The sequence below is a fragment of the Oncorhynchus masou genome, chromosome 1 (genome assembly GCF_036934945.1).
Source record: "Oncorhynchus masou masou isolate Uvic2021 chromosome 1, UVic_Omas_1.1, whole genome shotgun sequence".
Lineage (NCBI taxonomy): Eukaryota > Metazoa > Chordata > Actinopteri > Salmoniformes > Salmonidae > Oncorhynchus > Oncorhynchus masou.
Genome location: NC_088212.1, coordinates 37088564 through 37112215, shown reverse-complemented (window position 1 = coordinate 37112215; position 23652 = coordinate 37088564). Strand labels below are relative to the sequence as shown.

The 23652-nt window shown below is 43.3% G+C and overlaps 1 protein-coding gene across 3 annotated transcripts in view; it reads right to left on the bottom strand.

The window, feature by feature from the left end:
- LOC135543411 (splicing regulator ARVCF-like) overlaps nt 1-22283 on the bottom strand; it is a 233530-nt gene extending 211247 nt beyond the window's left edge. For 2 of the 3 annotated variants that reach the window (XM_064970658.1, XM_064970666.1), the window contains exon 1: nt 21704-22282. The gene's annotated coding sequence lies outside the window, so the exon portion shown is untranslated. Of the gene's footprint in view, nt 1-21703 lie in introns of all 3 variants that reach the window. The other variant, XM_064970649.1, reaches the window with a different exon arrangement.
- Between the last annotated feature and the right edge of the window lie 1369 nt (nt 22284-23652).

The window sequence follows — 23652 nt, the reverse complement described above, 5'->3', positions numbered from 1 at the left end:
ACATCCACTGCCTTTGCTCCTGTTGCACTGAGAGGATGTCGCATTACATGGTTCAAAAAGTGATGGGTCGTGGTCAGGGCACACCGTTGTTAAAAAAAAAAAAAAAAAAAAAAATCTGAAATTGAAAAGGACAATGAGCATTTCTTATTGGATAAGACCAAGCATTCCCCCTCCCCGTTTCAGTCTTTACTTTGGTCCCTAATAAACACAACCGTGGGGTGACGTGGAGCTACACCCTTTATTGCTACTCGTTTCGGGTCTGTTGTCAAGCTAAACATGGCATGACATTGAGTGACAGCAAGTTTGCATGATAGCACAAACAGACTCACACTCAGGCTAGGTCTGGTGGAGCCAGACCAGGCAGTAAGGCATTATGTGGCTAGCAGAGGGACCAGGACCGTGCTGCTCCTACTCTGTGGGAGAAGGGAACCCTGGGAATGTGGGAATGCAGATCCGCCACCAGCACCAAGCTGTGCGCACATATACACCCTTAAATGCATGCACACACCCCCTTTAATGCACACACACCCCTTTTAATACACGCACAGCCTTTAATAGAGCCCCATTACATTATTTCACAGAACGTCATGGGTCGCAATAATAAAAGCTTCGGGATTGGCTGACACCCAGAAAAGGGAGGGGGCAGAAAATGGGATTTGCTGCCACGCACGGCGGGATCAGTCGGTAACTATTCAATCCCTTTCAGCTAAACTCCTTCTTTAGGAACGTTTGGTGCATTTGTGTGAATATGTGTTTGCACATTCCTACACTGAGGCAGTGGCACGGCATTCGGTCTCGATTTATACAGCATGTTAGTCCATTCATGGTGACACCATCGGCTTGTTGGTGAATCGGTGAGGGGAAAAAGGGGGATTGGTGGTGAAAGGAGAGGGACATGTCAGTCATCAGCAGCTGGAGAATTAGCAATATGATGCTATTAAAACCACACTGTCACAGGGATCTAATGAACAGGCTACATAACAGAACGTTCTGCAGACACGCGCTGTTTGGACTCCATACACATGGATATCACATCAATCCAGTGTGGAGTATATGTCCACACCATACCCATCTGTCACGGTCTTGTTACAGTGTGCCAGAGCGGTGAGGCGCCAAGTATGTCTAGCATGTTACCGCCACCCCGCCTCTTCCCTCATCTGGCGGAGCCCCTTTCCCAGAAGAAACGCCCTGCCACCTCTCTTTCCACTACTCTCTGAATGATGAAATCCATCCTAGCTCCCATGACACCAGTGCAGCCCTGTCTCTCCCAGTCTCCTTTCTCTCCCTTCTGTCATCTCTCCGGGGTCCACAGTAGCGGAGGGCTCCCGCTGGGTTTGTGTGGCTGAGCGTTGGGGTTCTCATGGCTACACCCACCCCCCCCCCCCGACCAAACCCCCTACACAGGCTTGCACCACAATCAAACAGTTCTGATCAAGCCAGGGAAGGCTGTATTTATCTTCGCAGAGGAGAGAGCAGCTTAATCTGCAAGACTGGAATTGCTCATTTACATTGGAGTGGAAGAACAGGCACACTGCTTCAGATCAATGCTCATTATGATCTTATGATGTCACAGTAGCTGGCTGGGGTTCTATGGTTACATGTCTGCTCTATTCTGTGGGCACATTCAATATGCAGCCAACGTTAAAAAGGCAAGACATCACCTTGATTCATAAATAACTCCATATTATTTGTAGTTCAGTCAGTCATTATTTTCCAAATGATACTTCATGGGTTTTGACGCTCTCAAACACAGCCTGTGGCCCTACTGCTGCAGGAAGCTCTGCTGATAAAGGGGCTGCCTGCATCTGTGCACTCACTGGAGACCAGAGGCAGGGCTACTGCGAACCCAAACACCGTCCGCAGCAGAAATTGGAGCATGTACAAGCGAACCTTGCCGAAAGCCTGCTTGAGATTCCCCAATTTGCAGTGTGGATTCTGGAAACAGTGAGGCGCAATAAGGTGTATTGTATTTTTAAAATATGAGGCCTGGACGCAAATGTGTATGTGGGCATTGAATTGTACTTAATTAAATACATGTTCAAAATGAGCCACAATTTTTTTACAAATATAACCCTGTCAATTTAGGCAAATTAATACATGTGAATTCCAGTGTTGACTAATCTCCAATTGCCCAATAACCTAATTCAGCACATCTACTTTTAAACAGTGTGTGTGTGTGTGTAGTCTTCCCATGCCTGGCCTGTGTACGCTGTTGCAGAATATCTGGTTTCGTAGAAACGCACACGCTCCGACACTGCAGCACTGCAGTCTATGCTGCATAGCTCTGCAGCAACCAAATTGATTTCATCACAGACATAACATAGGGTGGCATGGAGAAGCGGATTTCCAGTCGAGTGCCAGATATCCAAACACATAAGGCAACAACTGAACAAATATATACTAGGACGCAAGAGACAAAAAATAAAATAAAACTTGATTATTAGGATTGCCATTTAGCAGTTGTTTAACCAGCAGCTACCCTTCCTTGGGTCCACACAAAAAGTTTAATATATGGGAGAACAGAACAGTTATAGAAAACATGAGAAAATAGATTAAAAATAAGATAAGAGCATCACATACTGTCAAGACACCAAGAGACAAGACTTCACACATGACCGTTAAATTACAGGGTTAGAACGACAATCGACTGATACAGGTTGCTGTTTTCTGAAAGAGGATGAAAAAAAAGGGAGACGAGTCAAATGAAAAGCATATCCATGAGAGGACATCTCCCCGTTAACCTAGTCACAGACAATGAGAACCACCTCCATTCCCTTTCCACTGGACAACAATGTGCCATATTCCGGTAGTTGCTCTCCTTTCTCCTGGAGAAGTATTCTACAGCAAGCAGCTAATGCAGGCAGTCCAGACAGGAAAGGCAGCTTGCACCCGCCATCATTCAATCACAGCTGGTCAAGACCCCACAGTCTAACACCCCATAGAAACCGTCCCACGTCCCAGCCTCCTTAGTAACCTCCACCAAACCCTCCCTCCCACACACAAAGTCCTGCATTGATGAATCTGCTGGCATCCCTTCCTCTGTTCTTCCACATTCATGTTCTGACAGTGTCCCTTTATATTTCCTGCCAGCACTTAAGTAGAGGAAGAAAAAACATTTTCCTGCCTTTATTTGACTGGTCCTTTATGGAGGCGATGCCGCCTGACCTCCACATTAAATCAGCTTTCACTTTACTGAAATGACACCAGAGCAAGGAGGTAGTGATGGCACAGGCACCGGCAGCGTCGCAAATGGCACCCTCTCCCCTAAATAAAATGCACTATTCCCCCAATGGGACCTGTTCAAACAGCGAGAATAAAGAGAATACGGTGCCTAACTGGTGCAGAGCTACTGTAAACACTTTTTTTAAACAATAAGTACAAGCCCTTTTCATGGGATCCAAATTGGTAGTTACAGTCTTGTCCCATCGCTGCAACTCCCGTACAGACTCAGGAGAGGCGATAAGTCCTCCAAAACACAGCCCAACCAAGCCGCACTGCTTCTTGACACAACGCCCACCAATGGTGTCGGAGGAAACACCAGACACCTGGCGGCTGGGTCGGCATGCACTGCGCCCAGCCCACCACTAGAGTCGCTGGTGCACAATGGGACAAGAACATCCTTGCCGGCCAAACCCTCCTCTAACCCGGATGACGCTGGGCCAATTGCGCACCACCCCTTTGGTCTCCCTGTCGCGGCCGGCAGCGAAAAAAAGGTTTCTATATGCATTAACGAGAAGACCATTTTCCTGAGAGCAGAAAGGCACTGATGAATGAGTTGATAGTAGGTAGTAGGCATACAATAGTGAGGAACGATCGCATAGTATCAAGAGCTTCAACGCATCACTGCCGCTTTTCATCACTATCGACCATTATACAGGTATAAGGTGATACACCTGGGGCGAACATCTTCTCTTTGCCCATAATAAAAGGTTTTATCTTCTTTCTGCACATGCACAATGGAGGATGGAGTTTAGGAGATTCTTGGTCTCTAAACCTCATTATTCTCAAAGTCATTTTTGGAGTGCTAGGTTCCTGAAATGTATTCAAAACAGTCTTCTAAGCTCCTGCTAATCCCCAGTCATTCTGGCAGCACATTCAGGGGAGACTCGCACCACAATAAAGTCCTGAGCTTCCTTCCTGTGTATGCTAATTAAAAAAAGTCCCTTACAAAACCACTCTCCCTCCTGGTAATAGTATCAGTCCACTGTGATAAGAGCAAATCATAGAATAATTAGAAAAGAATAAAGGATGTTTGAGAGGGTGGTATAGGCAGACGACCAACGATGACACAACAACAAAAATATTTTTGGAGCTAGACCAGCTACACCCAGTTCTCTAAACAAACAAAAAAGACTTTGGTAGCACTGGTGCTCCCAATTTAAAAGGTTAGGAGCACCACATGAAATTTAGGCGCACCAGAAAATATAGATTTTTTAAACTGATTGAGATACAGCCTATATGAACTCAAGCTACTTTTGAAGCACATGTTGTGCCCCAGAAACTTTATCACTAAGCCCTGTGCAACTGGTTCCTGGACTTCCTGATGGGCCGACCCCAAGTGGCAAAGGTAGGCAACAACGCCTCTGCCACACTGATCCTCAACACAGCGGCCCCACAGGGGTGGGTGCTCAGCCCCCTCCTGTTCACCCATGACTGAGTGGCCCTGCACATGTGCAACTAAATCAAGTTCGCTGATGACAACAGTGTTAGGCATGATTACCAACAATGACGGGACAGCCTCCCTGGAGGAGGTGAGAGGCCTGGCGGAGTGGTGCCAGGAAAACAACTATCCACTAAACTCAAAAATGAAGGAGCGGATTGCGGACTACAGGCAAAAGCAGAGAGAGCACGCCCCCATCCGCGGGGCCACAGTGGAGAGGGTCAAAAGCTTGACAACTTCAGATGGTACCTTCACACAGGCAGTGTAGTGAAGGCACAACAGCCTTCACAACACCACAGAAAGCTGAAGAAATGCATCTTGGCACCCAAGACCCTCACAAACTTCGACAGATGCACCATTGAGAGCTTCATGTTGGGCTGCATCGCCACCTGGTACAACGTCTGCAACCGCAGGGGGTGGTGAGGTCAGGCCAACACATCATTGAGGGCACACTGCCTATCCTCAAGGACATCTACATCACCCAGTGTCACAGAAAGTCCAAGAAGATCTCAGACCTCAGCCTCCCGAGCCACAGCCTGGTCACCATGCTACCATCTAAAAAGGCAGAGAGTAGAGGAGCATCACAGCTGGGACCAAGAGATTGATAAACAGCTTCCATCTCCATGCTATCAGCCATCACTAGCCAGCCCTCCACCCAGTACCCTGCCCTGAACTAGTCACTGTTACCGGCTACCAACAGGGCTCTACACTGCACCTTAAAGACTGCTTTGGTCTATGTACAGTGGGGAGAACAAGTATTTGATAACCTGCAAAATCGGCAGTGTTTCCTACTTACAAAGCATGTAGAGGTCTGTAATTTTGATCATAGGTACACTTCAACTGTGAGTGACAGAATCTAAAACAAAATTCCAGAAAATCACATTGTATGATTTTTAAGTAATTAATTTGCATTTTATTGCATGACATAAGTAATTGATACATCAGAAAAGCAGAACTTAATATTTGGTACAGAGACCTTTGTTTGCAATTAGAGATCATACGTTTCCTGTAGTTCATGACTAGGTTTGCACACACTGCAGCAGGGGTTTTGGCCCAATCCTCCATACAGACCTTCTCCAGATCCTTCAGGTTTCGGGGCTGTCGCTATGCAATATGGACTTTCAGCTCCCTCCAAATATTTTCTATTGGGTTCAGGTCTGGAGACTGGCTAGGCCACTCTAGGACCTTGAGATGCTTCTTACGAAGCCACTCCTTAGTTGCCCTGGCTGTGTGTTTCGGGTCGTTGTCATACTGGAAGACCCAGCCACGACCCATCTTCAATGCTCTTACTGAGGGAAGGAGGTTGTTGGTCAAGATCTTGCGATACATGGCCCCATCCATCCTCCCCTCAATACAGTACAGTCGTCCTGTCCCCTTTGCAGAATAATGTTTCCACTTCCATGCTTCACGGTTGGGATGGTGTTCTTGGGGTTGTACTCATCCTTCTTCCTCCAAACACGGCGAGTGGAGTTTAGACCAAAAAGCTCTATTTTTGTCTCAACAGACCACATGACCTCCCATTCCTCCTCTGGATCATCCAGATGGTCATTGGCAAACTTCAGACGGGCCTGGACATGCGCTGGCTTGAGCAGGAGAACCTTGCGTGCGCTGCAGGATTTTAATCCATGACGGCGTAGTGTGTTACTAATGGTTTTCTTTTAGACTGTGGTCCCAGCTCTCTTCAGGTCATTGACCAGGTCCTGCCATGTAGTTCTGGGCTGATCCCTCACCTGCCTCATGATCATTGATGCCCCACGAGGTGAGATCTTGCATGGAGCCCCAGACCGAGGGTGATTGACCGTCATAATGAACTTCTTCCATTTTCTAATAATTGCGCCAAAAGTTGTTGCCTTCTCACCAAGATGCTTGCCTATTGTCCTGTAGCCCATCCCAGCCTTGTGCAGGTCTACAATTTTATCCCTGATGTCCTTACACAGCTCTCTGGTTTGGCCATTGTGGAGAGGTTGGAGTCTGTTTGATTGAGTGTGTGGATGGTGTCTTTTATACAGGTAACGAGTTCAAACAGGTGCAGTTAATACAGGTAATGAGTGGAGAACAGGAGGGTTTCTTAAAGAAAAACTAACAGGTCTGTGAGAGCCGGAATTCCTACTGGTTGGTAGGTGATCAAATACATATGTCATGCAATAGAATTCAAATTAATTACTTAAAAATCATACAATGTGATTTTCTGGATTTTTGTTTTAGATTCCGTCTCTCACAGTTGAAGTGTACCTACGATAAAAATTACAGACCTCTACATGCTTTGTAAGTAGGAAAACCTGCAAAACCGGCAATGTATCAAATACTTGTTCTCCCCACTGTACATACGGTTATTGAACGCTGGTAACTTTAATGTGTACGTGATCCCTCAATAATCTTAATGAAGTCTAAAGATGTTCTCATGATAAAGGTCTACACATTCCTCAACTCGGCAGACAACAAAGAGGTTTGAATATTGTTTTGTGAGTAAGGGTTAGAAAACTGACATTCAAACATACCGAGGATACAATAAAATAAATTTAACTCAATGATTAACCCTGAGCAGTGCTGTTGAAATGATGTAAAATGAAAATAAAAACGCACACTTCAGAGATAATATTAGGGGGACCCAGCGAGTTAAAGACTAGGTCCTTCACTGTCAGTCCTCACCTCAACAGCAAAGAGCAAAGCAGAGTGCAGCGCCGAGAACACATGCAGACACGTCAGCGCAACAAACTCAGCAACTAGTTTGTGGCTATAGCAGCACTATATGCAGTTTTTGAAGCACAGTAATGTACGATAAGAAAGGATGTGACTGTCTCAGCAGCATGCCTTGAACACCTCATTTGCATATACAACCACTTTTCTAAATTGAAACAACTTCCCTTAGAAACACCACACATGAAACCGTTTCATACAAGTGATCAGTGTTGTGGTATGCTATACAATGTTAACAAACTTGAGGTATGAAAGGCACTAACAAAATTGGCATTCGCTAACCATACAAGGACGCTGCAGAGCTAGGTATGAACGCTGGTTAGATAAGGTTAATTGACATGAGGTAAATACATAATATATTGTCAATAACCACGAACACCATTACCCATGGGGTTAATATAACCGAATAACTTATAAGGGCAATATAAACAGGTCACAGAAGTAGTATTGCTTACCTACAGTACCAGTCAAAAGTGCACACACCTACTCATTCAAGGGTTTCCTTATTTGTACTATTTGACATTGTAGAATAATAGTGAAGACATCAAAACTATGAAGTAACATATAGAATCACGCAGTATCCAAAAAAAAAATGTGTTAAACAAATCTAAATGTATTTTATATTTGAGATTCAAAGTAGCCGCCTTGATGACAGCTTTGCATGCTTGTGTTATTCTCTTAAAATGCTTCATGAGGTAGTCACCTGGAATGAGTTTCAATTAACAGGTGTACCTTGTTAAAAGTTAATTTGTGAAATTTCAAATCAGTTGTGACAAGGTAGGGGGGTTTTACAGAAGATGGTCTTTTACCAAATAGGGCTAAGTCCATATTTTGGCAAGAACAGTTTAAATAAGTAAAGAGTAGCGACTTTGAATGATTCTTCAAGTGCAGTCGCAAAAACCATCAAGCGCTATGAATAAACTGGCTGTCATGAGGACCGGCACAGGAAAGGAAGACCCAGAGTAACTTCTGCAGCAGAGGATAAGTTCATAAGAGTTACCAACCTCATAAATTGCAGCCCATATAAATGCTTCAGAGTTCTAGTAAGAGACACAGCAACTGTTCAGAGGAAACTGAGAAGTGACTTGCTTGGGCTAAGAAACAGACATTAGACCATTGGAAATCTATCCTCTTGTCTGATGTGTCCAAATTTGAGATTTTTGGTTCCAACCTCTGTGTCTTTGTGAGACGCATAGTAGGTGAACGGATGATCTCCGCATGTGTGGTAACCACTGTGAAGCATGGAGGTGGTGGTGTGTGTTTTTCTGCTGACACGGATTTGTTTAGAATTCAAGGTCACTTAACTAGCATGGCTACCACAGCATTCTGCAGCGATACGCCATCCCATCTGTCCAACAAGGCCGAAATCCCTGTCATTGGCAAGAGAAAGAGACAAGTATAGAGGACACAGGGCGGGGTGCCTCGTAAGGATCAGCCAACGAAGAGTGGGGAATCTGCCTTTACCATCAATATTAATTGAAAACGTACAATCATTGGTAGAGGTACGATCATGAATATCCAACCAACAGGACATCAAAAACATTAAAATCTTAAATTTCACCGAATCGTGGCTGAATGACATGGAAAAACATTAAGCTGGTGGGATATACGCTGCACCGGTTAGAAGAGCACACTCCAGTAAGACTAGGTGGGGGCGGTCTGTGTATATTTGTAAACAAAAGCTGGTGCACAAAATCTAAGGATGTCAACAGATTTTGCTCGCTTGAAATAAAGTCTCTCATAAGCTGCAGACCACACTATTTGCCAAGAGAGTTCATCTATTTTTTTTCGTGGCTGTTTATTTACCACCACAGATGGATGCTGGCACTAAGACCGCACTCAGTCAGCTGGATAAGGAAATAAGCAAACCGCTCACCAAGGGGCAGAGCTCCTAGTGGCCGGGGATTTTAATGCAGGGAAACCTAAATCAGTTTTACCTAATTTCTATCAGCATGTTAAATGCGCAAAAAGATGGATTTTTTTTTTCTAGATCACCTATACTCCATACACAGAAACACAAACAAAGCTCTCCCTCCATTTGGCAAATCTGACCATAATTCTATCCCCCCTGATTCCTGCTTACAAGCAAAATGTAAAGCGGGAAGCACTCTTGACTAGATTAATAAAAAAAAGAAGCAGATACTAAACACGACTGTTTTGCTAGCACAGACTGGAATAGGTGGAATAGGTTCCAGGATTCTTCTAAGGCATTGAGGAGTACACCACATTCACTGGCTTAATCAATAAGTGTCGAGGAAGTCATCCCGATAGTACGTACATACCCCAACCAGAAGTCATGGATTAATACAAGACTAAGATCGAATCGAACTACACCGGCTCCAACATTCCTCGGATATGGCATGGCTTGCAAATTATTACAAACTACAAAGGGAGGCACAGCCACAAGCTGCCCAGTGATACGAGCCTATCAGACGAGCTAAATCACTTCCATGCTCGCTTCGAGGCAAGCAACACCGAAGCATGCATGAGAGCATCAGCTGTTCCGGATGACTGTGCGATCACGCTCTCCGTAGCCAAAGTGAGTAAGACCTTTAAACAGGTCAACATTCACAAGGGTGCAGGGCCAGACGTATTACCAGGATGTGTACGCCGAGCATGAGCTGACAAGTGTATTCACTGACATTTTCAACCTCTCCCTGTCCGAGTCAGTAATACCAACATGCTTTAAGCATGCCACCATAGTCCCTGTGCCCAAGAACACCTGCCTAAATGACTACAGACCCACATCACTCACGTCCGTAGCCATGAAGTGCTTTGAAAGGCTGGTCATGTCTCACATCAACACCATTATCCCAGAAACCCTAGACCCACTCCAAGTTGCATACCGCTCAAACAGATCCACAGATGAAGCAATCTCTATTGCACTCCACACTGCCCTTTCCCACCTGGCCTGATCACCGACAAGACAACCTAGAGGGAGGTGCTCAGAGACTTAGCCAGGTGGTGCCAGAATAACAACCTATCACTCAACGTGATCAAGACAAAGGAGATGATTGTGGACTTCAGGAAAAGGAGGACCTTACACGCCCCCATTCACATCGACGTGAAGCAGGTTGAGCGCTTCAAGTTCCTTGGTGTCCACATCACCAACAACCTAGAATGATCCAAACACACCAAGACAGTCGTGAAGAGGGCATTACAAAACCGATTCCCCCTTAGAAGACTGAAAATATTTGGCATGGGTCCTCAGATCCTCAAACGGTTCAACAGCTGCACCATCGAGAGCATCCTGACTGGTTGCATCACTGCCTGGTAAGGCAACTGCTCGGCCTCCGACCGCAAGGCACTACAGAGGGTAGTGTGCACAGCCCAGTACGTCACTGGAGCCAAGCTTCCTGCCATCCAGGACCTCTATACCAGGCGGTGTCAGAGGAAGGCCCTAACAATTGTCAAAGACCCCAGCCATAGACTGTTCTCAATGCTACTGCATGGCATGCGGTACCAGAGCACGAAGTCTAGGACCAAAAGGCCTCTCAATAGATTTTACCCCCAAGCCATAAAACTGCTGAACAGGTAATCAGGTGTCCTGCCACCCCCGCCAACCCCTCTTTCACCCTGCCGCTACTCTCTGTGCATAGATAAAGTCACTTTAACTATACCTACATGTACATATTACCTCAATTCGCCCAATAAACCGATGCACCCGCACATTGACTCTGTACCGGTACCACCTGTATATAGACTGGCTACTGTAATTTTACTAGTTTCTCTCTCACCCCCCCCCCCCCCTTCTTTACTTATCTAGTCTTTACCTAATACCTATTTTTTATTTAAAAATTGCACTGTTGGTTAGGGCTTGTAAGTAAGCATTTCTCTGTATTCGGCACACGTGACAAATCAACTTTGATTTGAATTATGATTTTTAATTAATTAATTAACTTCCAAAAGTGAAAAGCTGAAATGTCTCGAGTCAGTAAGTTTTCAACCCCTTTGTTATGGTAAGCCTAAATAAGTTGAGGAGTAAAAATGTGCTTAACAAGTCACACAATAAGTTGCATGGACTGTGTGCAATAATAATGTTTAACATATCTGTGCCACACACAATTATATTTATGCAAGGTCCTTCAATCGAGCAGTGAATTTCAAACAGATCCAACCATAAAGACCAGGGAGGTTTTCCAATGCCTCGCAAATAATGGGAATAATAATGGCACCTTGGTAGATAAAAATACATTAAAAAAAACATTGAATTTCCCTTTGAGCATAGTAAAGTTATTAATTACACTTTGGGTATACTGATACACCATCCAGTCACAAGAAAGATACAGGCATCCTTCTTCACTTAGTTGCCTGACAGGAAGGAAACCGCTCGGGAATTTCACCATGATCCCAATGGTGACTAAGACAGAGTTTAATGGCTGTCATAGGAGAAAACTGAGGATGTCCTGAACACTAAGTGTTTTGTTTTGGGGCAAATCCAATACAACACATTACAGAGTACCACTCTCCATATTTTCAAGCATAGTGGCGGCTGCATCATGTTATGGGTATGATTGTAATCATTTAGGACTACAGAATTCTACAGGAGATATATATATATGGCAAAATCCTATAGGAAAACATGGTTCAGTCTGCTTTCCAGCAGACACTGGGAGATTAATTAACCTTTCAGCAGGACAAGAACCTAAAACCCAAGAACAAATCTACAAATCTGGATTTCCTTACCAAGACAACAGTGAATGTTCCTTAGCTGCCGAGTTACAGTTTTGACTTGTGTTTGACAAATCTATGGCAAGACCTGAAAATGGTTGTCTAGCAATAATCAACAACCAAGCTACCCTCAAGTATCTGAAATGACATGATCAACTGATTTGATGAAAAGCATACCGTTACTTGCTGTACAACTGATGGAGCTAAAAATGTGGAATACATTGGAAATGTGTAGTTATGACTACGCTCTTCAAGAGGTGACGATAATAAAACCAAATAGTTAACATTTATTTAACAATCCCTTAAAAACGGCACGTAGTTGTCAATGGTTTTCGCGGAGCTCGGGGCCTCCTTGCCTCCCAGCAGCCAAATGGAACTTTCTGAACCAGTGACATTTTATTAATAACGACCTATAGGAAGATGAAAATGTTGCGTCGGTTATACAGGTCAATTCTTTTGACCTGAGTTGGAAAGAAACGAGCCATGTTCACTGTAGGAACAGTGCAACCATGACAACATCGAATCTACACTCAAGTTCTTCTCTCGGGCGCTTGGAAACAACGGTACAGCGAAGCCTCATCATGACAACAATTATCAGGGAGATTTATTTTGGGACCAGCAAAATAAACTCCTGGTAACACAGAACATTACCAATTTAGAGCCCTGGCTACACCAGCAAGACTAGATGAGCGGTTTCCCTGTTTTACATTGGAAGCATCTCCTGGGGGGTCTTTACCAGTGCATGTCCTTTAGGGTAGAGCAGGGATCAGAACCAGCGGGTCCACACAGACAGGCCAGATCTTTCCCACAGCCCCTCTGTCTACATGCACAGAGCAGAGAGAGATGGTAGAGCAGAACATAAAAGCATACTTATGTAGCTCTCCTTCGCTCTTTTCTACTTTTTTTTTTTACACTCTCAACCCAAATAAACAAGTGAAAAAAGGTTATTTTCTCCTCAAACCATTTAATAATTTCCCTATTTAATTTCACTCTTTCAAGCTCTGGTGAAACTGATAAAATAGGAGAGATGAAAGTGTAAAAGCCGCAACCAAATACCATTACAAAATGCAATCTTATGGACTGCTGCTATATTGATTACCTAAAACGTTCCATTTGAAACTAAAAAAAGTTCCAACAACAATGCTACATTATGGTTCACTGTAGGGCACCATTGTAGTAGTCTAGAACTTCAACTGCCCATGGCAACCTACCTGCTCTCATGCAGGTGTGGACTTGGGCAGGAGACCGAGACATTGCACATTCAGCTGGTGTGGTGTCTGGGCTGATGGACAGACACACCCGTGCCAGTGTTTACCCTCCCAGGATGGCCCTGCAGTGATTATAATTAAGCAGCTCTTATTCGCAGACATAATCAAAACAGGGCCCAGCAGGGTTAATCTTCCATACAGCAGGGACCAGGAGATAGTTCCCTGCCGATTTGATCTAGTGGTTTGGGCATTGTCTCAGGTGGCAACCAGACATAAAACACCACAGGAAACATTTGCATTTTAATTTTCCGTTGTAAAACATTTTGCTTCAGCGAGCCCTAAATGAATACAACACTAAGCACAGATGTTGACTGTGCTGCATGGTGGGGGACTAAAAGATGTGCTGCTGAGATTTCAATCCACTGACTAGCAGGTCATGGGGGATGGAATTAAGATCAATCCAGGCCACTGCCTGAAGTTGTCAGCTGCAGAGATCATCTTGGGTAAAGTCCTCAGGAAAAGGTGTTCGGGCACAGTGACTGACTGCACTAACACCGCTGATTGTTTCCTGGTTGTAGCCAGTGTCATCCTCAGATTGGAGTGGAGGGGATCAGCCAGGGAATTTAGTGTCCCCCTCCCCCCCCAAAAAATTGATTTGTTTCTTCTCTTGATGCAGAGGGATTTCGGTGTAATTGCTCTATGTTTATGCATAGTGTCCCTGAGATGCACTGTGGGGTGGGTTGGGGGGGGGGGCAAGGGAGGCAGATTAATGGTCAACATGTCAGTAGAACAGGCCCACTATTATTCTATTACACATCACCACCTAAGATCCCTGCACTGAGGGGAATAATGAATAATGCCATGAAATCTTGTTTAAAAGCAATTTATGGCACAGACGTCATCTCGTGTCTGACTGCGAAGAGATGACTGAAAGCAAGCCCTGGCATCGCATTGGAGTACATGACATCAGTCTATCAGAGGGCTATGGAAATACAAGAATAACACTGGACAAAATAAACAAAAAAGTACACTTTATATGGTACGAAAGAGTCAGCAATTCACTTTTAGGCTGAAGTTAATTTTCATTTCTGACATACTGATTTTAATCTGGTGTTTATTTATTAACTGGAGGGAACTTATCAAATAAAACACCAAATTATTTTGAAAACATAAGACTACAACACAGTACTTCATTATTCCTTAGCGAGTAACCCCCATATTTCCTATCCTTCATAAACTTCTATATTTAACCCAAGACAGCTAACAATCCAAAAAGCCTTAACACAGTCCTGGGGCTATGCTGTGTGTGCTGGGGCTGGCCAGACAAAGACCTAGAGAGTTATTCCCTTTCGCAGGAGGGAGAGGAGACCGGTGCCAAGGGTTTATTGAAGGAGCATACCAAGCCAGGAGGACATTGGGAAGAAGCACAGCTCTGCCCTCCAGCCAAGCAGGTGTCAGCCAGGAGCATAAAGAGGCATTCACTCTGGACCTGGCCTCCCTCTCGCACTACACATGCAGTCACATCACTGCCACCTGAGTCTAATCGCACTGACGGAGTGTAATCTCCCCAGTAAGACACTGTACTTTGATCAATCAAACTACAGGGACAGCAGAGTGTGGTGTTACTGTACTTTATTTATTCATCCAAATGTGCATGCAAGTTGAGGCAATTTAATAATCGACATGATTTTGCTCCTAGGTCAGACATGTACAATATTATTGGAGTAGATGGCCAGCTAGATAGACACTGACTCATAGTAATAGGTTGCTTTTCTTTGTATCATTTTTAAGGACGAACCTCTTATATACGCGAGGTCCCCCTTATAACCGCCAAGGGATAAAGCACTTGCTTGATGCAGGATTCATTCCAAATCCAATCGTATTTGTAACATGCGCCAAATACAACAAGTGTAGGCCTTACCGTGAAATGCTTACTTACAAGCCCTAAACCATCAACGCAGTTCAAGAAATAGAGTTGAATTTTTTTTTTTTTTTTAAGCTAAATAAATGGAGTGATTATTCAAAACAAAATGTAGCATGAGATGCAATGCTTGTGATCCAATAAGAACAACAAAAACAACAGCTTACATTTGAACCCCACCGCAGAAGCGTCAGGTATCTTCCCAATTAAGTAGCATAGTTGTGTTTGGGGGGTAACTTGAAAAGAACTAGGGCCTATCACTCACAGCCCACACTCTCCCAATGCATTGTGGAAAAGTGAGAAAAATAATCTGCTATATTTAGAGCCAAAACAAGTGTAAATAACATCCCGGTATTTAAACCATATTAAATTTTCTAAATGTTGCATACTATTAAACATTCTATTTTCGCATACTGAGAATGCATCGTTGTGTTGTTTCCCACTATTCATTACTAATTGATCAGCTGACCACAAGGGTGTGTTCTCAGCCCTCCACTGTACTCCCTGTTCACCCATTACTGCGTGGCCATGAATGCTTCCAACTCAATCACCAAGTTTGCAGACACTACGACAGTGACAGGCCTGATTACCAACAACGACAAGACGGCCTACATGAAGGTGGGGAGGGCCCTCGGAGTGTGGTGTCAGGAAAATAACCATCGCTCAATGTCAACAAAACAAAGAGATGATCATGGACTACAGGAAACAGAGGGAGCACACTCCCCCATCCACGGGACAGTAGTGGAGAAGGTGTATTGTTCCTTGGCGTACACATTATGGGCAAAATGAAATGGTCCACCCACACAGACAGCGTGGTGAAGAAGGCGCAACAGCACCTCTTCAACCTCAGGAGGCTGAAGTCATTTGGCTTGTCATCTAAAAACACACAAACCTTTACAGATGCACAATCGAGAGCATGCTGTCGGGCTGAATCAATGCCCGGTACGGCAACTTCACCGCAGGGCTCTCCAGAGGGTAGTGTAGTCTGCACAACGCATCACCAGGGGCAAGCAACCTGCCCTCCAAGACACCTACAGCACACGATGTCACAGGAAGGCCCAAAATACAGACACGACAACCACCCGAGCCACTGCCTGTTCACCCCGCTATCATCCAGAAGGCGAGGTCAGTACAGTTGCATTAAAGCTGGGACCGAGAGACTGAAAAACAGCTTCTATCTCAAGGACATCAGACTGATAAGCAGCCATCACTAACAGAGTGGCTGCTGCCAATATACAGACTCAAATCTCTTGTAACTTTCAAAAATTTAATAAATGGATTTAATAAAAAAAAGTATCACTAGTCACTTTATTTAAAGGCACTTTAATATTTAAATATCCTACATTACTCATCTCATATGGATATACTGCATTTTATACCATCTACTGCATCTTGCCTATGCCGCACGGCCATATATTTATATGTACATATTCTATTCATCCATTTACATTTGTGTTTATAAGGTGGTTATTGTGAATTTGTTAGATATTACTACATAGTCGGAACTAGAAGCACAAGCATTTCAATATACTCACATATGCTAACCATGTGCGTGATCAATAGAAGTTGATAACTCTGCCACCTTCCCCATTCAACATTCACTGTACTTCAACATAGCTGTCGCCAAGCAGGACACGCATGGGAGATCACACTGAGCATTAGGGTTCTCTTTTCTATCCCAATTAGAACTTCCTCATAGCCCAGGCTGAAGGACCATCCTAATGTGAATCAAGTAGTCTCATTCTTACCCGGACACTGAGATGCAGTCATAACATTCCCACTGAACAGCATATAGCCTAACGAAATCAAAACAAAGTAAATAGAATATTTAGAAAAATCAGGGATGATACAATGGACAGCTGCATCAATGGAGTAAATATTAATAGTCACCTTGACAACGTGGAACATAGAAGGCCTTTGTGGGATGAGATATCGTCGGGTCAGAAATGGCAGCTGAACACTGACAGATGCCTTGACAGGAGCTAGGCATCGTTTTGTCAAATCTAGCAGACTTAGGATCCATGGTAGCCAAGTGTCCAGGATATTGTCACTCACTGCGAGATATATGGCAAACAACAAAAACAATAATTTTGCTGATGGGTCCTTTTGGAGAAATTATTAAATGTAGCACATGCTTCTCTATTAAATAAATAGACAGCACTCGAATTGGAAAGCACTTGAGTAGAACCAATAACATCATCCATTGTTGGCTGCATACGGAGTGCTCTAATCCATGTGTAGAACTTGTGACAGACATATAAAAAAAAAACTATTATTTCCATGCATTTGGAGTAGTGACAATGCACACAGTGGGTCCGAAATGATTGACAGCCTTGATAAAGATGAGCAATAATGACTGTATAAAATATTTCAAATACTGAGCTAAATTCAATGCAAAAAAATAAAAAGGGGGGGGGGTTATATTAGACAAAGTCCAGTATTTGGTCCCATTTTCCTAGCATGTAATGACCACATCCAGCTTGTGTCTCCAAACATGTTGGATGCATTTGCACTTCGTCTTGGTTGCGTTTCCGATTAATTCCCCCCCCCACCCACCCCAAAATAGAAATTAAAATATTTCTGAACGAAGCTTGAATAATGATGAGTAAGGTAGATGGCCAAAGACAGGCTAACCTCCCATGTTATTGGTAATGGAGGGAGGTTGGAATAACTTGGTGCCATTGCTTCATTTGAGCCGGATCCTGCACCTCTCCGTTTTGGACTGCTTTGTTCCGGCATCCATTTGGTACCTCAAGTCATGAACAATTATTTTAAATATTCACAGAATAGATCAAAGTTCATTTGAGTTGCGGCCACATTCTTTTGTGGGGGCAGGAGAATTAACTAAATGTGAAAAAGTAGATTCTCAGACCGGGCCTAATATTCTAAGAGTTGATTTGGGTTGGGCCGGCCTGGGTTTATGCTTTGCGCAACATTGTAACCTGTTGGAGACCAAAGCGTGTGTGTGAGGAATGTGCCAGTATCTCTCACATAACTAGAATGAGATTCACTTTCTATGATCCCTCTCTGCTCTGATAGACATGAGCCTGCAACTCATCTCTCCAGTGTTGCACTTCATTTATTTCCTGATAGAATTATGGCCGCGCAAAGGGTTCTGAAGGAACAGAAGCACCCCTTACGAATTGAAATAAAGCGCATTCTGAAAATATTTAGACCCCTTGACTTTTTCCACATTACGGGCTATTCTAAAATATAATTATTTTTTTTAAATCCCCCCGAATCCATTTACACACAATACCCCATAATGACAAAGCCAAAAACAGGTTTAGACACTTTTGCAAAAGTATTTCAATTAAAAACATTTACATAAGTATTCATACACTTTACTCAGTACTTTTTTGAAGCACCTTTGGCAACAATTACACTTGAGTATATCACTACAAGCTTGGCACATCTGTATTTGGGGAGTTTCTCCCACTCTTCTCTGCAGATCCTGTCGAGCAGGATCCTTTCAAGTAGGATCCTGTCAAGTAAGGTTGGATGGGGAGCGTCAATGGCATAGTTATTTTCAGGTCTCTCCAGAGATGTTCGATTGAGTTGAAGTCCGGGCTCTGGCTTGGCCACTCAAGGACATTGAGACTTGTCCCGAAGCCACTCGTATCATCTTGGCTGCGAACTTCGGGTCATTGTCCTGTTGGAAGGTAAACCTTTCTCCCAGTCTGAGGTCCTGAGCGCCCTGGAGCAGGTTTTCATCAAGGATCTCCCTGTACTTTGCTCAGTTCATCGTTCCCTTGATCCTGACTAGTCTCCCAGTCCCTGCAGCTGAAAAACATCCCCACAGCATGATGCTGCCACCACCATGCTTCACCGTAGGGAAGTTTCCTCAATCTTGGTTTCATCAGACCAGAGTATCTTGATTCTCATGGTCGAGTCCTTTAGTTACAAGCGGGCTGTCATGTGCCTTTTACTGAGGAGTGGCTTCCGTCTGGCCACTCTACCATAAAGACCTGATTGGTGGAGTGCTGCAGAGATGGGTGTCCTTCTGGAATGCTCTCCCATCTCCAGGAGCCCTGTCAGAGTGACCATCAGGTTCTTGGTCACCTCCCTGACCAAGGTCCTTCTCCCACCGATTGCTCAGTTTACACAGGCGGCCAGCTCTAGGATGAGTCTCGCTGGTTCAAAACTTCATCCATTTAAGAATGATGGACGGCACCATGTTCTTGGGGACCTTCAATGCTGCAGACATTTTTGGGTACCCTTCCCCAGATCTGTGCCTCGACACAATCCTGTCTCGGAGCTCTACTGACAATTCCGTCGACCGCATGGCCTGGTTTTTGCCCTGACATGCACTGTCAAATGCGGGACCTTACATAGACAGGTGTGTGCCTTTCCAAATAATCTCAAATCAATTGAATTTACCACAGGTGGACTCCAATTAAGTTGTAAAACAATCAAGGATGATCAATGGAAACAAGATGCACATGAGCTCAATTTCGAGTCTCATAGCAAAGGGACTGAATACTAATGTAAATAAAGTATCTTAATTTGAATAAATGTGCTCACATTTCTAAAGTACTGTTTTTAATGGGGTATTGTGAGTAGATTGATGAGGAAATGTGTTATTTAATACATTTTAGATTAAGGGTGTAACATAAAATGTGGAATAAGGTAAGGAGTCTGAATACTTTCCGAATGCACTATACATTTGCCAAACACCACGAGAAGGCTTATAATTTATCCACAAAGGATCAATAGCTTATTTTTAAAAATAGCCGAGTTGTGGATTGTAACCCAATAACAAGGAATAGCCTACAGTCGGGAATGGGCAGCCAATCTGTCAATGAAAAAACAGCACTAAGACAAACATGCCTTTCACAATATTTCAAATACAATCGAGGGAAAACACAGGTTGTAAAGCAAATGGCTCCTGCTGAAAATAGAACACTATACTGTAGGCTACCAAAATATTTGATAAACCTCAAATATTGTTTTACAAAAGAGAGATAGGCTTTTGGCATGAGCTCATCAGCCATCACCAGCAAGTGAGCATCGTTGGGTGAGTCAGTTAAACTGTAAAGCATTTTTTAGGACAATAATTTCATCATAATGTAGCCTTCAATATCTGTTTCCACACATAGGCTATTGATAGAGTCCAGACAAGGTCATTTTTATTTATCTCAGATTTTCAGTTTCTCCGTGTCAAAGTAGCCTGCCATTTTGATTATTTGTGCGGTATTAAAAAAGATTCAGCCAAAGTCTCAAGTCATGTAAAATTCAGTAAAATTGCATGAAACGCATTTATAAAAAGGCCACATTTTTCCCGGAACCTAGGCTACAAACAAAAAAGAAGTTCCTCTACTTTACTATGACACTAGCAAATGAGATGACCTGTTAAAACACTGTTTGGGGGTATGATCTTAGGCCCTCTAATATTCTCACCCATTATTCATGATTCAGAATGATCTGTAATCATGGTAGCATCCACATTAACATAAAAGTGTTTAGGAAGATTCTATCCTTATTTACAATAAAAATAAAATGAACACACATTATGTATCATTCATTTCTATTGGGCACCAAATCTGAAACAACCAAAACAAACAGCAAATGCATCCACATTTTTTGGAGAGTCACAAGATTGATGTAGTCATTGTGTGCTAAGAATATAGGACAAAATACTAAACTTGCAAATGCTTAATTTATAAAAAATATTTAGGGGTATCAATCATTTGGAAGCCTACCATTTTTTTTTTTTATCTTGTTAAAATATAATCTATTTCTCTGAGCAATTGTATTCATATAAAATAATGTCCCCATTTGTTTGAGCATATAATGTAGCTTAGTATTTTATTGTTTTATTTTTTATATCATTATTGCTCATCTTTATTAAGGGTGTCAACTTCAGACTCCACTATATATAAATCTATGAGAATATTCTACATTTTAATACTGAATAAAAAAAGGCCACTGGAGAGCGACAGCACAACCTTGTGATTTACTGCACAAGGTATTTGTATTCATTCACACAACACTGCATGGCCAATAAATGTCTATTCCATCCAACTGAATCACTTTTCTCTACAGCAGTAACATCAACAGAATTGAACACATCAAATGCCTCTACGGCGATACGCATGCATTTCATTATATTAGGCCTATCAGTGTTCATAAAGAGTGTTCAGGACTCAAGATGAAAGGCACATAAGAGGGAATCAACCCCCTCACAAATAATTTGAGCAGCAACTCACAAGTGCCCCCTTTCCCATACTGGGTAATTACAAGAGAAGAAATTAGACTTCCATGGACACTCACTCACTTAATAAGGAAAACGAAAGCATTTTTTTTACATTTTACTAGTCTACAATTGAGTGCCATCAAACACCAACTCCGTAAAATCCCCACCACACTGGCACACAAATCCTTCCATGACCATTGCAAAACGTTTGCGTAGTGTGTAGCCTACGACTGCGTAGGAATAATAGATTGTTTGTTCGGCTGATAAAATGAAAATACTGTTATCAAATCGACGTTTTATATTTAACCAAAAATCATTATAGCACATTGATACGTTATAACGGCTCTTACCTTCTCTTCCTCCCTTCCACTGGAGTTTATGGATAACACGCAGGAGCAGGGTAAACTTAGCGATGCAATCACCAGATGGTTCCTCGTGTTGATGAAATCACCTGACACTTCTATTCTTCTTCTTCGTCTTTGAATTGCACCTCAAATAACGTCGACAACACTTAATATACATTTATAACCAATCCGAATAATGATTTCTTCTCTTTTCAATATTATTTGTAGCAAACGTCAGGGCTTCAGTTATTCCCGTACGGTGCCCGATAATAATACTGTGTAGTCAGTGATTTGCTTAGCCAATACTTATTTGCTCAATATCTGGAGGGTAAGAGGGAACAAATCAACATAACCTGTAGTGCAATGTTTCCTTCCTTTAAAAAAAATCTGTCCATTATTTATTTAATAGGAATTAAGGCAAGTTAATATATTGGTAAATAGCCTGTCCCCCTCTCCATTTAAAGCCCGAAACAAAAAGCAATGTGAAAAGTCGCAAACTTTCAATATCCTAGCGTAGAAAATGAGTTTCAACAACAAATCGTATACCCTACTTCAAGAGAAAATTATTGCAATAATTGCCTGACCAAACTGATCTTCTATCAAATAACAAACAGCGTCAGTACAACAAAACTATCAGAACAAACGTCGATTGAATCCCGCCCCTATCGCCGGGCCTTCGAGGAAATATTTACTTTGATTGGGTGAACGTACTTAGTATCTCCAACGTGGTTGGTTTAAAATCCGTCTATCTTTGTAATGTCAGCGGTAAATTCAAATATGCGGCCATTTATACTAAGCTTCCTACTTTGACCAAATGAACTCACCTGAACATGATAAAATGTGTATGTATGAAGGTAGGCCTTGGCTACCATAGACATCCGATGTTGTAGGCTATATTAAGTAAACACACGACATGGAACAAAGTAGAGTTCGCCAGAGGCGTGGATGGATGGTTTAGGCTTATGCTCAGCTCCTCAATGGGGGATGGTCCTATGAGAGCATGACAATAAATTGACCACCATCGTCCCTGTGCCCAAGAACACTAAGGTAACCTGCCTAAATGACTATAGACCAATAGCACTCACATATGTAGCCATGAAGTGCTTTGAAAGGCTGGTCATGGCTCACATCAACACCATCATCCCAGAAACCCTAGACCCACAACAATTTGCATATCGCTCTATCACATCCACAGATTATGCAATATCTATTGCACTCCACACTGCCCTTTCCCACCAGGACAAAAGGAACACCTACATGAGACTACTGTTCATTGACTACAGCTCAGCGTTCAACTCTATAGTGCCCTCCAAGCTCATCACTAAGCTAAGGATCCTGCGACTGAACACCTCCCTCTGCCAATGGATCCTGGACCCCCAGGTGGTGAGGATAGGAAACAACACATCTGCCACGCCGACCCTCAACATGGGGGCCCATCAGGGGTGCGTTCTCAGTCCACTAATGTACTCGCTGCTCACCCACGACTGCGTGGCCGCGCACGACTCAAACCCCATTATTAAGTTTTGAGATGACACGACGGTGGTAGGCCAGATCACCAACGACGATGAGACAGCCTATAGGGAAGTAGTGAGAGACCTGGCAGTGTGGTCTCAGGACAACAACCTCTCCCGAAAAGCTGGCAAAACAAAGGAGTATATGGTGGACTACAGGAAACGGAGGGCCAGGCACGCCCCAATTCACAGAGACTGGGTTGTAATTAGAGCACATTGAGCTTCAAATTCCTGTGTCCACATCACTAAGGACCTATCACAGTCCAAACACACCAACACAGTCATGAAGAGGGCACAACAACACCTCTTCCCCCTCAGGAGGGTGAAAAGATTTTGGCATTGGCCCTCAGTTCCTTAAGTTCCACAGCTGCATCATTGAGAGCATCTTGACTGGCTGCATCACCGCTTGGTATGGCAACTGCTCGGCATTCAACCGCAAGGCGC